An 18587-nucleotide genomic window follows, 5' to 3' on the forward strand; every position below is an offset into this window, starting at 1 on the left:
TTTTATTCATAATGGCCGAAGCTTGTATGCAGCCAAGATGTCCTTGAGTAGGTGAATGGGCCAACAAACTTTAGTACATCATGCAATGAAATATTATTTAGGGGTAAAAAGAAATGAGCTATCAAGCCATGAAAAGACATGGAGGAAACTGAAACGCATGTTGTTTAGTGACAGAAGCCAGTCTGAAGAGGCTACACACCGTACGATACAAAATATTTGACATTCCGAGAAAGACATAACTATGGAGTCAAAAAAAGATCAGTGGTTTCCAGGGACTGGGGCAGGGATGGGAATGAGTCAGAGGGGAGGGATGAATAGATGGAGCATAGGAGATTTTTAGGGCAGTGAATCTATTCTGTATGACACTGTAATGGAGGATACATGACATTGTGTATTTTGCAAAACCTGTAGAATGTACAACACCAAGAGTGAACCCTAATGTTAACTATAGATTTGGGCTGATAACGAAGTGTCACTGTAGGTTTATTGATTGTAAGAAATGTACTACACTAATGAGGATGTTAATAATGGGAGAAACTGTGTGTGTGTGGTAGCGGCGGAGGGCAGAGAGGTTTGTATACGGGAACTCTCGTTCTTCTGTCTAATTTTTCTGTAAACCTAAAATTGCTCTAAAAAAAAGTCTCTTAATTTAAAAAATTAATAAAAATTCGAAATTAGTGTTTGAAGTAGAAACTTTCGACTCACAAGATTAGGGCTACTCTGGGTGAACACATCCCATAAACTATGAGAATCTATCTTAGAAAGCCAGGTAGCTTTCTCCTTATGCATCTGTATTGACTTCCCATTTTCTAAAACATTAATCCAGATACAGTAGGATGAATTATTGATTGCATAGACCTTGGCCCACAAAGAGCATGTCTAGGGCAAGTCTGTCATTTGTAACAACCCTGGCCAGGGAGTTGAGGCTGACCTGAATGCATTCCAGGGCTGAGGTGGTGTTGTTGATCACTTAAGTCAAGGACAAATTTTGTACAAAGTTTTCTAATTGGATGGCTCCCATCGTAGGGATAATTGCCACAGGATGCGCGTAAATGGCAAGTCATCTGTTCCTCCTGGAAGCTCCCCTGAATAATCAAGGCCCTCATTTTGGAAAGATATTCACAGTAACCTTTGGCTACATAATCCACTGGTGGTATTTTCCCAACATTTGCTGGTCTCTTATGCTCACCCCTAAAGTACAAGTCAAGGTGTTTTTGGGAGGGATGCAAGTAAATGTCTGGCTTCCCCACAAGCAGTAAAGTCCTGGGACTACACTAAGTACTTCTGGAAAGAACGTACCATTTCCACTTCTTGGGCCCTCCCAAGTGGGACTTACATTGGTCACAGAGAAGAGGTTGACAGTCCCTCCAATGTGGTCTTCTGGCTGGCTGCTAAGCCTTATGGTTCCCATTCAGTTTTCATAGTGAGCATAGTCCTTGATTTCAGAAAGAATGACTGAGGACAGTCAGTTTGATCTTTCCTGTTTGTCTACACTGGTAGCCAGGTGGCATTTTTCTGCCCCATGGAATGATTTAGACTAGGGGAGAGGGAAGGGAAGACACCAGGAGATATTAATAGGTATTTTGCATGGGAGGTTCAGGAGGTTTTGCATGCTGTTTCTGATGGACTTCTCCGTGAGGAGAATTGTGAGCAAATTCTAGTCAGAGACAACCAACAGGGGATGGAAGACCTCACTGGTCAGCTAAATTTAAGGTTCTTGGGAGATCTACACTGTAGTGTTTCCTTCATGAGGAAGGTTCTAGTGTGAAGCTCCTTCTTTCTCTGAACCTTCCAGGGTTTAAGATGCTCCCTTTCCAGATGTCTAAGTTGTTGCTTTCCCTCCATGGTCACAAAATTGTTATGTCTTCTTCAAGTATCTTTACGTTTTTCCAGTCATCCCTCACTTACTCTTAGAGCTTTCATCTAGAAATGTGAGGTGCAAGAGGGACGGAACATCATTATAAAAATTACAGAGACTTCGAATGTCCCAACCTCTGCCCACTGAGCCATTGTGGAGTACTCATGGGGGTCGTTATCATTATGGTCTACGGTCATTAGACCTTAGTGGTCATTGTTCTTCTGATCTAAGACCATGTCAATCTAATAAAAGAATCCAGGCAGCGGAACCAGAATCAAATTCGAATCCTGTAGAATTCCTTTTGTTTGGGCTATCACCCAGAGAACCATATTAAACCAGATTGGCCTGGGGTCTCTGCCAGGGGAAAGGATGATGCGTCATGCCTAGGAATGGTTAAGGTGGAGTTCTGAGTTTTCAAAATTAGGGCTAGATAAATCCCACCACCTATCTGTCCTGATTATTATCCAGAGGTAATTATTTCTTGTTTTGTGTTACTCCAAAATTACCTGTATCTTTTCATTAGTCATATTAAATAGTTACCATCTCTCTACACGTCTATTTTTCCTACAAAACAGTAATTTCTTTAAGATGGGGAATTCTGAGGTTTTCCCTTGCATTCCTAGGACCTAGGAGGTGCCTGGTACTATCAGCTCTCAAAAAATATTTCTTAACTAGAACTCAATGGGGAAAGATGGACTAGGATAATATTATTCAAACTAACCGTGAATTGTGTAAAATACACAGAATCTGGTTAAAAGGAAATGATTATTGATTAGTTCTGTGTAGAAAAAATAATAGATTTGGAAATAAATATTGCATATTTCTTTAAAAATTCTATAATTGCTTATCACTTCAGCAAAAATTCAATAAAAGTCTAGGAGGTTAATGTATGTTTCTCATGCTTTTTCCCCCATTGCATTAAACTATTTAGCAATGTTTTCACATTTAATAGCTATATATAGAATTATTTGATTGGATTATATTAATTTTTTTGTTCTTAACGATGCTTACCAAATAAGTTCATTAAAGAAAAAACTAAATTTCAAAGTGCCTGCCTGAGATGAATGACAACTTCATGAAACTAAAGAAAAAGCGTCAAATATTAAAAAAAAGTTAGAACAGGTTTCCTCAAGCTTTGTTCAGATATCTTGTGAGTTTGAGCAACAGTGGATAGTACTCTATTACTCTGGTTTAAGTGCTAATGCACTTATGTTTGGAGAAGTTCAGCCAACCAGCTTTATAAAGGCAGCATGAGAAGAGAGGAGTTGCGGTGGATAAGCAAAGAATGGTCCATAAATGGCAGGGGTAATAGGCTTGTTTCTGAGCCCTTGGTGACTCAATGGCATGCTTTACTTGCTAGCTTTCAAGTCTGAGTTACTGCTTTACTGCAGGCCTACAAGGCTCACCTTCCTTTGTTTTCTTCTTGTTTCTTCTGAATGCACTCCCCAGGAAGTGAAAGTTAGAATTTGCCTTGACAGACATTCCAGAGCCTTTGGGTTTTATGGACATAGGGAATGTATTCAGAAGCTTCCTGCTTGGTGATCACATCCTTTGTTCTTCTGTGCATATCTTAAGTGAACTTTGCTCCAGACAAATTATCCTAGGGCAAGGCATTAAAAAGAGGGGATTCCAAGAAAGACACAGAACACAAGAAAAGGAAGTACTCATTCATTTCCATTTAGGTTCCTATTTTTAGCCACACGTTAATCATTTTCATCTTTAATTCATCCTAAGAATGATAGCAATTTACACTTTTATTTTTTTGTGAGTATAAACTTGCTTCTGTCTTTTTCCTAAAGTTTTTAAGCACTAGTCATCTTCAGGAGCAAGAAATTCTTACAGTCAAGGGAGGAAAAACTTGATCAACATGTCTGCTTGAAGTTTTTACTGTCTGAAATTTGAGACAACACTGTAGATGTTATAGATTTATTGAGTTATTCTTGATTACAATATCCCACCTTGTGAAAATATTGGTTTAATTAAGCTAAATTTTACCCTTCCAGTGTCTGATTCAATAGAATATCAATGTCACTTTTTTCTGGGAAATATTCCCTGACTGCAGATACATTATTAGAATAAAGTATCATATATGCCATAGTTGATTGTGCATATGTTGCGTATGTGTCTGGCCTTTGCGTGAGTCAAGGGAGAAAGAAGAAAGTTATATTTGTGCTTGATATACAGGAAACACATTATCCATTGCTTGTTGATTTGGATAGAAGTAAATCCTAGTCTCATCTGAAAACTTAGTAAGGTTGCTTAATTTTAACAGGAACATGAAAGATAAATTGATAACATGATCTCATTCATGAACAATAATTTTTTTTGTAAATAAAGACTGTAGTCCAGGCTTTTCTCTTTCTTGTTTTACAATATTATAGTAGTGTTCTAAGTTACCACTTCTGCTATTTCAATTCTTACTGGACTCCACAGTCAGGCTTATCTTCCAGAAATACTTCAATTATGTTTTTTCTCTGCTCAAAATCCTTGAAAACGTCCCCTTGAGGAAAGGGTAAGCTGGACCACTTTGCATCCCTTGCAGTGCCTAGCATGGCACTTTATACGGAATTAATCAACAGCTGCTGATTAACTGGAAGATGTCAGCCTGAAGGTGGTTCTAACACTGGGCTGCTGAGCTCTGCTTTTAGCCATGTCTTGTTAAATTCATGTATCAATGATGTGTCTAAATACATAGAATGTGTGCTTATCAGATTTGCAAATGACCCGAGGCTGAGATGGATAGCAAATGTATTAGACAACAGAATCAGAATCTGAAACCGTTTTGACAAGCTTCCTTTAACAGGATGAAATTTAGTAGGGATGAAGGTAAAGGCCTGCCTTATAACAAAACAACACCAAAGCAGAGAAAAACCTCTCTGCTGAGCAACTGCACATAGAAGTGAAGAAGATTCTCAGAAAGGATCGGCGAGAGGGTTGCCACACAGGCCAATGGAGTCAGACTTTTGGAGAACAGAAACAAGGAGGTGAAGTTTGCTCCCTTGGCATCGGTCAGACTCTATCTGAAGTCTTGTGTACAATTCTGGGTTCTGCATTTTCAGAGGGATATAGACAAATTGGAAAGTAGTTAGAGAATGTCAGAGGGTCTCAAGTCTATGCTGTGAAATGAATATTTTTCTGTGATAAGAGAAAACTCAGAGGAAATGTGCTAGTGTTTCTGTGTGTGTTTGTGTGAGGAAGATTGGCCCTCAGCTCATGTCTGTTGCCAGTCTTCCTCTTTTTGCTCTAGGAAGATGGTCCCTGAGCTAACTTCCATGCCAGTCTTCCTCCATTTTGTATGTGGGACACCACCACAGCATGGCTTGATGAGCGATGTTCAGGTCTGTGTCTGGGATCCAAACCTGTGAACCCCAGGCTGCCAAAGGGGAGAGTGCGAACTTAACCACGACACCACTCTGCTGGCCCCAAATGGTGGTTTTTTTATCATGAGGAAAAGACTTTTGTCTGGGATTGAATGTTCTCAAAAGTTTGACCAGCATTAGTATCTGAAAGTTATAGGGAAAACAACTTTGGCTAACTCTAAGGGAAAATCTTTTTAATAGCCAGCTCTTAATCAAGATATGTGTTGCCCAGGAAAACACTGACTTGTGCAATTTCTTTTCAGGAGAGGGAAAAATCCAATAGATAAAGGTTTCATGAAAACAACAATGAGATACCACTATACACCTGTTAGAATGACTAAAATCCAGAACACTGACAACACCAAATGCTGCTGAAGATATGGAGCAACATGAACTCCTACTCACTTTTGGTAAGAATGCAAAATGGTACAGCCACTTTGGCAGTTTCTTATGAAACTAAACATACTCTTATCATACCATCCAGAAATCATGTTTCTTGAAATTTAACCAAATGAGTTGAAAACTTATGTCTACACAAAACTTTCACTCAAATGTTTATAGCAGCTTTATTCATAATTGCTGAAACTCAGAAGCAACCAAAATGTCCTTCAGAAGGTGAATGGATAAACAAATTGCAGTACATCCAGACAATGGAGTATTATTCAGCGATAAAAAGAAATGAGTTGGGGCCGGCCCCACGGCCGAGTGGTTAAGTTTGTGCACTCCGCTTTGATGGCTCAGGGTTTTGCCAGTTCGGAGCCTGGGTGTGGACATGGCATTGCTCATCAGGCCATGCTGAGGTGGAGTCCCACAAATCACAACTAGCAGGACCCACAACTAAAAAAATATACAACTATATATTGGGGGGATTTGGGGAGAAAAAAGCAGAAAAAAAAAAAAAGAGATGAATTATCAAGCCATGGAGAGACATAGAGGAACCTGAAGTGCATATTGCTAAGGGAAAGATATCAATCTAAAGGGCTACGTACTGTATGATTCCAACTATATGACATTCTGGAAAAGACAAAACTATGGAGACACTAAAAAGATCAGTGGTTGGCAGGGGTTCAAGGGGAGGGAGGAATGACCAGGTGGAGCACAGGCGATTTTCAGAGCAGTGAGATTATTATTCTGCATGATATTGTAATGGTGGATACATGTGATTATATGTTTGTCAAAACCCGTAGAATGTACAACACCAAGAATGAACCCTCATGTAAACTATGGTCTTTTCCTGATGTGTTAATGTGGGTTCATGGATTGTAAAAAATGTACCACACTAACGTAAAATGTTAATAATAAGGGAAACTGTGTGTGGGAGTTGGGGGTGGAGGGATATACAGGAACTCTCTGTACTTTCTACAAACCTAAAACTGCTCCAAAAAAAAGGCTGTGTGACCCAGAGGCTGGGATCTCCCTGGCTGAGATTTCTCCTCTTACATCTAGTAAAGGTCAGTAGAGATTGCAATGGAGGAAGAGAGCTGACTTCAGCATCAGAGGAGCAGTATCCCGTATCTGGTCCAAAGGACACTTGGGAGATCATGGACAGGAGCTGTGATTCTCTAGGAGAGTTTATAAGGTGGAACGTCAAGCAGCAAGAGACTAAAGACTTCAAGATGGAAAATGAAAGCACAGCAAGTTGTCATGGCTGCAGAACTCTGATGTGGGGCCGGGTGATTTGACATATAAGGTCTGGCTGGCCTTGGGCTTCCTGTCTCTGGAGGAACATTCACAATAAACTGGGGAACTACTTTCTGGGAATGCTACACACACACCACACATGCGTACACAGGTATGTATATACTTATATGTGTGTGTATATATATATATATACCCAAATGAATACACACACATGTATATGTATAGACACATGCACAAATATATATGCATACACGAGCATATACATTTAGAGATATGTTTATAGTAAATACATGTACACACAAATAAATAGGATAATTTTAGACACCGATAAGCACTATTAAGAATACAGAATAGATTTACGTGATTGAAAATGGCATTGACAGGGTGGAGGGAGATTGGCTGTATCCAGAGTGGTCAGGCAAGATCTCTGTGGAGGAGACATTTAAGCTAACACTGAAAGATGCAAAGAAAGCAGCCATAAGAAGAGCTGAAGAAATAACATTGCAGCAAAGGTACATATTTTTATATTTAATCATTAATATTCTATTAGTTTCCTTGGGTCGTGTGTGTGTGTGTTACACGGGTAGTAAAGGAGAAGGGAAATCATTAGAAAGCAAAGGAAGAAAAACCAAGTATAGAAGCAAAGCTATTTCAAGGATTGCACCCGAGAATTTTCCAAAAGCTTTTTAGAAAGACAGGGGACTCTACTATTTACCAAGTACTTTGTCAGGTTAAAAAAGACAAGCAAGAGTTCTGATAACAGTTTGGGACAAAAATTTCTTTGCATTCAAAAAAATTTTGGACGATGAATTACCTAGCACAAACTGTGTGCCTCTCTGAATAGAACATTTATTTGTGAGCATGGCAATTTTTTCTATTAAAAGAGGTGACAGGAAAGGGCGTGGTTAGAGCATTGTGAAACGAGCAAGTGGTGCACACATTGGAGCACATGTCTTCTGCTCCTTATGGTCCTCAGGGAGGCGTGAAGAGATGAAACAAGTTCTGTCATACAGGCTTTGCAAATATACACAGAGAGCTAGAACAACGAAGAGGAAAGAACGAAGTGAGAGAGGGGGGAACAGGGAGAGAGAAGTAGGGGTAATGGAGAGTGTGACATGGAAAAGAATAGGACAGAAGACAAAGAGGAGAGAGAGGAGAAACATACCAAGTTCCTCCTAGTAGGATCTGGGAAAGAGTATTTAAACCATAAACTTATTAAGAGATTTATGAATGGCTCACACACGATGCAGTGGTCATGACACCGCAAAGCTGCGGATGTCTTAAGTCACGTTACCTCTAAGAAATCAAGTGTCATGGTCTCCCCTCTTTCAAGGATTTGCCTCTTCTGCCCATGTTTGTTTTCTGTACAAAGGCGGATGCTCATCAGGCTTGTGATATGCTATCACGTAGTTTTAAAGGTCTATCCATGTTCCTGAATGGTGGCCCTCAAAATGCTTGCCCACTGTAGTTCACATCTCTGAGGAGAGGGTTGCGGTTGAGAGCCGTTGAAAAGCTATTGTCCATGATACACCACGGATGGGGCTTCTGTGTTGCTTTCAGAATTTGACTGCAACTTCTGTCAAACAGTTTCTCTCCATGTCATGCATCTGCAAATTGAAATTCAAGGAAACCCATTCAACACAGTGAAATTAAGTAATAATTGAAGTGGATACTAGCTACTTCAGCACAAAAGGATTTATTTTGATGTATTTTTAGGGCTTGGTACAACACACTGATACAAAAATACTAAATCACCAGAAAAAAAAATCAGTAGCATTGTAAAGGATGTGGGAAGGGAGAAAAGAACAAAGGACTTTTCTCCAATCAAATGCAAATGGAAATGACCTGCAAGATTCTGAAAACAGTCTTTCTCCTGACAATGAACATTTTCATGCAGTGAAATCCATTTTTGAGACTCATTAGCAAGTGCTGTGATCTTGCTTATTTTCTATAGCAGCGTCTGGTTATTTCAAATTGATTAGGAGACCTCTGACGTGGGAGAGCGAATCACTGAACTACCCCAGGTATTTCTGTAATTGGTTATCGTGCTTAATTACAAATATTTCAGCACAACCAATTTATTCTGGAGCAGATTTTCCTTGCCTTTCTGCTGCCTCTCCTGCCAGTGCTGTTTCTGTTTTCAGGGAGAGAAAAGAAAGAGAGAGAGAGAGAAGACAAATTAACCTTCTCCTGTGCACGTTTTGGTTCTAAAAAAAGCAGATTAATGGATTGATGGATTCATTCAAGGTATTCTATCAACAGTAGTAGTCAAAAACGAAAGAAACATGAATGTATTAGTTTGTAGTGGGAGGTCACTCATTGCAAACGGTTACCAATCTTTTCCGGTTCTATTATTTCCATTAACTAGTGCTGGGAGCTGGAAGTTCAGTTCTCACATCTCTCTCATCCTGCCACGGTGCTGGCTGACCTTCATATATTCAGCCCACTTGCTCCTGAGCTCATCAGAAATAAATGGACTAGAATAGAACAGAATATGGCTCCACATCGCGCTATTCATCGTCTGGCAATCCTGAAGACCTGAGCAAGTGGCTAGTTGTGTGGGCTGCAGACGGGGCACACATTACATTCTCCACAGTCTCTCATCCATAGCCTGGGGCAGTCAGAGTCCAATAATGGGAGGCAGGACTCTGGCCAGGGCGCTGGCATTGTGCCTTCTGCTTCAGCCCTTCTGTGAGGATGTGCATGAACTTTGCAGCACCGCAGAGAGACGGCGAGACCCTGAGTTTAACATCTTACGATTAGAGTGAGATTTAAGAAAACGTGGATGTTTTTCCCATTCCATCCCTGCTGGAGACTGCACATTACCTATGAAGAAGTGTCTTCTTACTTGTGATATGGCAGATACTTTTGGCACAAAAGCAAAGCATGCATTACCTGATGCTAACTTTGATTTTTGTCTAGGACTTTTAAATTTAAAGAGTGTTATCATTATTATCTTAAAAATTGAAGTAAACCTTCAAATAAGGTAAAAACAATTTTTGCTGTTAAAGAATGAAAGGGGTTAGATTTGTTCTGGTTTAATTCCCCATTAGTAAAATTTACTGGATTTTTGTGGGAATTTTTAAAAAAATTGGTGCTGGGAGGGCTCCTTGAGATCATTTAGGCTAACTTACTTTTCAGATGACAGAGATCAAGAGATGTCACATATGGGGCTGGCCTGGTGGCACTGCGGTTAAGTGCGCACATTACGCTTCGGTGGCCTGGGGTTCTCCGGTTTGGATCCCGGGAGCGAACATGGCACCGCTTTGCAAGCCATGCTGTGGTAGGCGCCCCACGTATAAAGTAGAGGAAGATGGGCACGGATGTGAGCTCAGGGCCAGTCTTCCTCAGCAAAAAGAGGAGGATTGGCAGCAGATGTTAGCTCAGGGCTAATCTTCCTCAAAAAAAAGAGATGTCAAGTGATTTTTTTTGAGGGCAGTTAGTGGCAGAGGTGAAACCAGGATCTAGCTTTACTTCAAGTGAAGGGCCTATCTAATAGAAAAAAAGGTTTTCTATTTTCTCTGTATTCCCAACAACCAGCATCCTCCTTACGTCAGGAATTTCCTATCCTTATAGAGTGATTTCATTTTGCTTTTGTTGTGACAATAGACAGGAATTACTGATAATAACACAGAGTATAACAAATTGTAAAGAGTGACATTTTTCATTTTTCAATATTTATTTTGGAATCTAATGAAACTGTGTTTGATTCTCGAACATTTAAGTATGTAGAGATAGCACTTTTCTTCTGTGGCAAAGATATCCATTTTACAGCTCTTAGTATTTGCTATCAGCACTTAAGTAAACTTCTGTAAATCATTATCGAGGGTGAGAAATAATTTTAAGAAAAGTAGCCATTGGCAAGTTTCACATAACTGTGTGAGAAAAACATTCCAAGTGGGGATTTTATAGTCACTGAAGGAAGAGCTCTTCTGTTACATTAGAGCTGCCAAAAGAATTCAAAACTCGAAAGATCCAAATGACAGCAAAGCAGATTGAAGCTGCTCTTCTCTCTCCATTCTCCTTTCTTTATGCATTCAGGGCTCTGCGTCAAGAAAACTTGTATGCAAGGGGTGCAGAAGAGATCCAATTATACAGAGCTTCAGCTAATGTCTGACGCTTTAAGTACTTTTCAGAATTTCTGTAGATTGCTATAGAGCCACCTCTCAATTTCTCAAAGTAATGAGGAGAGCCTTGGAATACATTACCCCAAAGCCCACAGAATGAAGTAATTAGTATTCATTACCAATTTTATTTCAATGGCTAATTGCACTTCACACTCATATATTGATACCAAAAAACTGGACAGTCAAGTAGCATTTACTATCATTTATTATACGAAAATGGAGAGTTCAGTTAAAAGGAAGTTTTCGCTGCTCCAAAGAGTCTGCAGAAATTTGCACACAGTTTGATAGAGTGCTGTGATCCGTAAAAACCAGACCCAACATTGGTCAGTGGAAGGGGTGAGGGAGGTCCTTGAGTTTTAGATGGATCCCTATTACATTTGGGGAGCAGGGGAGGGGCAGCCATGAGTGAAGGTGGCAGTGGCATTTCTATGTGTGTGTACGCCCTCTGGCACCTACTGTGGGCCTAAATGGGCATGAACAAAGCTTTGAGAAACTTTGGTGCAAGTGTCTACTGAGGATGATGAACTGGGCAAATTTGTATGTGAGGGACATACTTCTAGATTTTTTGCTCTGAGTCTTAGGAGGCAGAAGACCCCACTAACTTTGTTTGAAAACGGCAGAGGACTTCAGATGCCCACAAAATTAAATCATCTCATTCTTGCCTCTTTGGCTTTACCATATCAACAGAATAGGAAAAACAAAAAAGGAATACATTTGATATTTTCAGTCACGGAAGTTTTCTGGAGCCCTCTTATCAGCCAGGCACTGTACTAGGAGCTTTTGCTTGCATATGGGGGCCCAGGCAAAAAGGAGAAAACTAAGTAAAAATAGGAAATTTGGGAAGAACATAATAATAGGAGAATTAAAAAATGTTTTGGTATTGTGTAGAATTGTGGAAGAGATTGTGAGTTACCTCGGGGCTGGTAAGAGTAGACTTAGAATGTCTTCATGACCCTTGGGCCTGAGGGACAGCTGGAACTCAGAGAGAGAGGGGGGACTGACTGCTAAGAGGTCTAGCTCAAGGAAGGGATATAGTCCCTGAACAGTAAGCCTTTAGAGAAAGAGCTGGGGGAGTAAATACTTTTCCCCAGCTCTCCTTCCTCCATCACATCTCATGCTGGGGATTTCTGTTGGCTGAACTCAATTAGAAACCAGGGGAGCATGGAGCTCATTGCTGTGGTCCATTATGGGTTAACATTGTGGTGGACAGATCAGGGTGTAGAAGGGAGGTCAATAGAAAGGGAAGGTATCAAGAATGCTGAGAATGCATGCTTTCTCTCACTTCGTTGCTCAGACAGCCCAGGGTGGATCGTTATAAGGCAGGATTTTTAGTTGCAAAGAACAGAAACCAACTTTGACTGGCTTAAGCAGGAAAGGATATAGAGAGCCTTCTGGAATCTCTGAGACACCTGGAAAACCAGGTTCAGAGAGGACATCACGGCTCCTTACCCTGGGTTTCTATCGTAGACACTACTGCTGCTGCTACTCCAGCAACTGCTGACATTGCCTTCATGGCCAGAGATTTTTCTTCGTGGACTCTTTTCCTTGTTTCACCAGCTACTGACTTCAAACTGGGGTGTGTGCCTATGACAGGCAGAATCTAGGTCTCTCGACTGAGCTTTGCTTCAAAAGAAGGTGGAAGAGTGAGTACCCAGCATTATTAGCTTTCTATAAAGGAGCAGTGCCTCTCACAAGAATTTTTAGGTGAAGAATTCTCCAAATTTAGGAATGGGGTTCCAGTGACGGGTGACCAAAGAGTACGTCAGATGTCACTACATGTAGGTTTTATTAGCCCCATTTTGCAGATAAAGATCTGAGATTCAGAGAGGCTAAAAACTTGCCAAATTTGTAGCTTTAGTTGAGAGTCAATCCTCAAGAGCAGGTTTTGGCTTCCCACTATGTCAGAATTTCTCTCCACTCTCTCAGATAATTCAATCTGATTTCTACTTTAGTGAAGATTTTTTTCTTTTTAAGACAGCACTGCATATTTTTTTGAAAGTGCAAATGATTCTAAAGTTAACTTGGATGAAGAAATATCTGAGAAAAACATAGAAAAAGAAAGAAAACAGAAATAGGGGAGATACACTTTCTGAGTATTAAAATAGAATACAGTAGTAATTGAAACAGTGTGGTATAGGTATATATGGATTAACACAATAGACTAGAAGTTCCAGAAATAGATCCACGTAAGTATAATACTTCAGTATGTGATAAAAGTGGAATTTTAATACAGTGGAGGAAAGGGTAGATGACAAATTTGTTGGGACAACGTGCTGACCATTTCGTTTAAAAGAATTGCATCTTACCCTAATTGAATTCCAGAGGCATTAAATGTTTTAACATGAAAATTGAAAAAGAACAAAAGAAAATGTAGATGAATGGTTTTATAATCTTGATCTGTGTAGAGCCTTTTTAAGTATGGCACCAAACGCAGGAAGGCAGAGAAAAGTATTGCTAGATGGGAGTACGTAAAAAATAAAAATTTCTCCACGGCAATAACAATATAGATAAATAGTCACCTGGAAAAATATTTGCAAAATACATGAAATAAAATGGCTAATATTCCTGGCATGTAAAGAAAAAAATCCACAGAAGAAGACATGAAAATGGCTGATTAACATATGGAGAAATGTTTAATCTCATTTGCAGTAGAAATCAAATGAATTCATATTACAACAAAATTAGCAGAAATGAAAGCAATTAATAGTCTCCAAGGTGGGCAAGGATGTGTGTGTGTGTGATTTTTATTTTATACTTTTCTGGTTGGGGTCAAAATTAGATTATCTTTCTGGAGAGTTATTTGGTATTATGGACCAAAACTTTTAAAAATGCAAATACCTTTTGATAAAAAAATTTCACTTTTAGGAACTTTCATCATGAAATAGTTAAAAAAATGCATAACTGTACAGGGATGAACATGGTAGTGTTATTTTTAATAGAAAAAATTAGGAAAAGAACTACTAAATATTCATAAACTGGGGATGCTAAATGATTTGTGTACATTTATAAAATGGAATACTATTTAGCCATGAGAAGGCACATATTTATCTTTTGAAATCAGAAGAGGTCCATGATATATTTTTAGCTGAAAAAAGTGTGTATAAAATAGTATGAATAACATATGTAATATTTGTAAGAAAAAAATAAGCATCATGTTTAGAAAAAACTGGGAAGATTATGCTCTAAAATGTAAACAGTGATTTTATCTGACTAGTAGCATCTCGAATGACCTTTATTTTTCCTTTATCCATTTTGGCAGTTCTAATTATCCTATGATAAGCATTGATAAGGATAATAAAAAACAAAAAAGCTATTTCTATTTGGAAAAAGCAAAGTAAGAGATATATGTCATCATTAAGCAACATATAAAGACGAGTTTTCATGTTCTTATTTTACCTGATTTTTCAAGTGTAATTATGTGTGTGTGTGTGTGTGTGTGTGTGTGTGAAAGAGGGTAATAAAAAGCTAGAAAGAGGTAAAGAAAAAGATGGAGATGATAAAGAGTGATTTGTCCTGATTTGCAATCTTCAGAGGATGTAGAGGGAGAGAATCGATGCCTGTATCCTATTTTTTATGGGGAGCTTGTCTCAATCCTGTTTACAGCTTTACAGTCATCTGGCCTAGAAGACCACGGCTCTCACATGCCTTCTCCCCAGCCCCCTCTCCTAGAGCAGTGCTGATATGCAACAGAGATGACCAGAGACCTGCAAAGTGGACAGAGGCTAGATGACCTTCTCTTGATCACTGGATATTGAACTGTTTTACTCAGGGAATATGTTCACATTTGAGTAGATCAGGAGGGCAGTATTTGATGGAAATAGAAAAAAATGAGGCTTTGGGGAAATGTGTTGGGAGGGTTAAGGGAGTGAGTTCAGGGATGGGTCAATGACTGTCACCTCGAGCCCTTTCATCTTCACACCTCAAGGGTCATTCTAGCTTTTAATAGCTAAATATGGTGATTCCAGCTTCCATGCTGTATGCTGATAGGAACTATGAAGGTTTCTAGTATGTTCAAACACAGTCAGGGTGGCTGTGCCCAAGGGCAGGAGAGACCTCATCTCTCCTTCATTGGTGAATGAGTGTTGCAGTCTGACTCCCACTGTCACGGTCTCCTGAGGCTCTGTTGGCTTTCCTATTCTTTCACTCCACACTAGACACCACCTCTCTTTTTCTGCCTCAAGTTTCACCAGTGCAAGCCTGCTATGGGCAGCAGACTTTTACCAGAGCTTTGGAATGTGGCAGAAGAAGATGGAGTGGTGAAGGGAGTAAATCCATGTGACGCATTCAACATGAAGTCTAAATATTTCTTAAAATTGATTGGTGTTTAGAAATCCCTTTTTTTCTCAAGCTGCCTTACACATCATCTCTTCCTTAATTTTTGGGATCCTTGACACTTCTATTTCATGGGCAGAAACTTGAGATACCTTTTCAAAGAATTTAGTCCTTTATTTTTTGGTGCAAGTGGTGGGAGGAACTAACCTTTGCTATCCAAAAAGCCCCTCAAGATGTTTTCCTAAATGCAAGAGCCGTCCTTCCTGGAGATTAATTACACTGCCCCCATGTTTGCAATAGGAATTGGCTGACTATTCCTTTTTTATTCTCTCCATTGTATAATACTGGATTGGGACAAAACTGGGGGACGGTCAAGATATTCTTGGGATCTTTATTCCATCATGAGATCTTTCTTAATTCTCAGGGGCCCCATTGTAGGATAGGTTAATTTTGATACCAAATGGACCACCACTTTGGGACATAGTAGGGAGCCGGTAGGACCACAAAGAAAGGAGAGAGTTAAGCAATGAAAAAAGGGGAAGTTAGTTAAAATTTTCTCCTAGGATACTAGTCTTAGAAGGGATCATAGTGATCTACTCCAACCTACTCTTAATACACGAGGAAACTGAGGTCCCCAAAATTTAGGTGACTTTCCCAGAACCATTTGATTAATCAACATAGATCTGAGACTGGAATTCTGGTCTCTAGTCACCAATCTAGTGATGTTTCCACTAGCACGTACTTTAGCTCTTCCAGGAGGGGTTAGACCAACCAAATCATCATTCATTAATGAAAATAGTATGGAACAGATATGGACGTTAGTATAGCAAGATAGCTAACAGTCTCAAGGGTTTGAGATTGCCTCTTTTTGGGAATTTTGCTATTTCGTTATCTCTAGTTGTTCATAAAATTTAGTAGCTTTCTTTTTTTCTAAAACAGAATATTGTACTTAGGAAAGTACTTTTCAACATGAGAGGACTCTAATATTAATAAGACAGCAGAGCTAATTTTACAAATAGTTGAATAATTGAACAGTAATCTATTGGGGACATAAATAATAGAGACCTGATGATAATAACACATTTTTCTTGAGCAAGTATTTTCATTTTGGAGATTTATATATATATATATATATATATATATATATAAAACCTCTATTTTTGGGAAAAGATCAAGAAAGGACCAATACTCGAGAGAGAACTTCAAAAGGCAAGTCAGCGTTTTTGACCAAGTTTTCTCTCTTTGCATATAGGCAAGACTACAGCCAGAACAGCAGCAAAGGGATTCACCAAGTGAAGGGAAAGAACATTTGAAGCAAGAGAGAAATAATTTCCTAGCAAGAAGGGCTGTGTGATCATGGTTCAGCTGGTGATCCATTATGCCTGTTAAGAGGCCAAAGAGAACTGTAGATCTCTGAGGTCCATGCGGGCAGAGGCAAGGGAAGAAGATGAAGGGAACACTGGAATAAATGAAGTGCGCTAACAGCTGAAAAAGGCTGATGGATGTGCTCTGCACCTCAGAAGACAGAGCTCCCAGCAGGAGAATAAAGTGTGCAACAGAGCAGAGCCTGCTAGAACCACACAGTTAGAGAACTGAACCTCTAATAACCTCCCGTTTCAGGAGTTTATAATGTGCTATAAAAACCCCCTGTCTCTAGACTAAAACCCGGCACGACCACACTTAACTGCATTTTACTGCCATTGCACAAATCCCTGATTCGCCGTTACTTTCTCTTAAATAGGGCTGGATCTATTTTCAGCATTGCAGGTGCCAAGATGTTTTGTAAAAATTTTCCGTAGAGAATGGATTTGATTTTTAAAATGTAGAAACTGGATTTCAATTCTTAAATTGAAATGCTGGACTAGGCACCAAGGACATTTTGATTAAATCATGCCTATGTTCAGGCTATTAATTCCAACTTGGATGGTGTCTGTAGATATAGCAAACTACTTGAAAAGCAGAGATATTCTGAGTCTCCAAAGGGTGAAGGTCATCCGAGCTAACTCTCCTCAGCAGCCTTCATAATAAAATTTGGGGAAACTTTTACTTCTCATATATATTGGCAGTTCCATTTACTATCAGTCAAGAGGACATAAAATATTTTATTTCATAGAAGAGCCTATTGACACTTTAAAAATAGACCCAATAATAGACATAGTGCTTACATGTGTATTTCAAATGTTGCAGCTGTCAGTAATGCGTCTTCTTGAACACCTTCACGTGACACAGTTTTATTTCGTGGTTGGTTACAGTCCATCGTAACCAACCAATGGTTGGTTAAAGTCAGCTCATTGTATCCCTACTTTCCTTCTCTGCAGCATTCTCTATAATCAGAATCAATTATAACAAACAAATTCTCGTTATCTATTCACTAATTTCCAAATAACAGTCTTTTCCTAGGTACATAGGATGCTCTGCAAAGTGTAGAAAAAACAGGCTACCATCATGGCAGCATAATAAACTGAAGTAAAAAACACACAATCTAGAGAACCAAAAGCCTAATTAAGCAGTTTACAATATTTTATATTTTTTCAGATTTGTTCCTGAAGAAAGGGTCACTTCAATAGTTTAGCTGTTCCAGCTAATTATTTCCACAGTGAATTGCTATTCACTCTTGACTCCGTTGGTTTGTTTATTTTTAAGTTGGGGGCCTTGAATCAAGCCGGGACTTTCAATTCAAAGGTCCAAATAATGCCCCCTTCCCTTTTTTGAGGAACTAGTGGGCTAAATATGCTCTTCTAGAGAAGAAAAGTTTTGCACAATGGGTGGAAAAATCTTATATTTTTTCCAACTTTAAGCTACACGTTGCATTTTTCTTTCTATTATCAGTAAGGCCAGTGAGTGAAGGATTAAAAAGCCCCTTTACTTTTAACAATATTTTATTATTTTAACATCTCAAGACTCAGAGTTCTGGAAATGGACAAAATAATAAACATAGAAAGATCCCGCTTGTATACGAATCCTTTGTGAGTATTTTGATTCTGTTTTTAAGGCTGAACTCTTCTTCTTTGGTTACCTGAATTATGGGATGCTGCATTGCCTTTTTTTTAAAATCCTTCTTGGGTGCTTTTTGTGCATTTTGAGCTATGTAAGTCAATCGGGGCAGTGATTAGAGCACACTGGTCTGCATGTGTTTTTGTCCAATTTTCTAAAGTACTCTGTATAGTACAGTTCTAAATGGGATCTGTTTGGATATGGTGCACTTGGGACATGGAAAAGGGGAGTGTTATCTTGCCTGGGCAATGGCTTCCTGGAGGAATGCCTTGAGTTGAGTCTTGAACAGTCAATTTGAGTTGCCAAAGCCCTGATTTTTGCACACAAATTCCAGGC

At 39.2% G+C, this 18587-nt stretch overlaps 1 long non-coding RNA gene across 1 annotated transcript; it reads left to right on the forward strand.

The window, feature by feature from the left end:
• The first annotated feature begins 2161 nt into the window (after positions 1 to 2161).
• Positions 2162 to 18214, forward strand: LOC139077968 (uncharacterized). The gene is made up of 3 exons (XR_011530642.1): positions 2162 to 2328; positions 5481 to 5627; positions 16510 to 18214. It is a non-coding gene; the product is annotated as an uncharacterized lncRNA (long non-coding RNA).
• Positions 18215 to 18587: the final 373 nt, after the last annotated feature.

This window comes from Equus przewalskii, chromosome 20 (assembly GCF_037783145.1).
Source record: "Equus przewalskii isolate Varuska chromosome 20, EquPr2, whole genome shotgun sequence".
NCBI classification, from domain to species: Eukaryota; Metazoa; Chordata; class Mammalia; order Perissodactyla; family Equidae; genus Equus; species Equus przewalskii.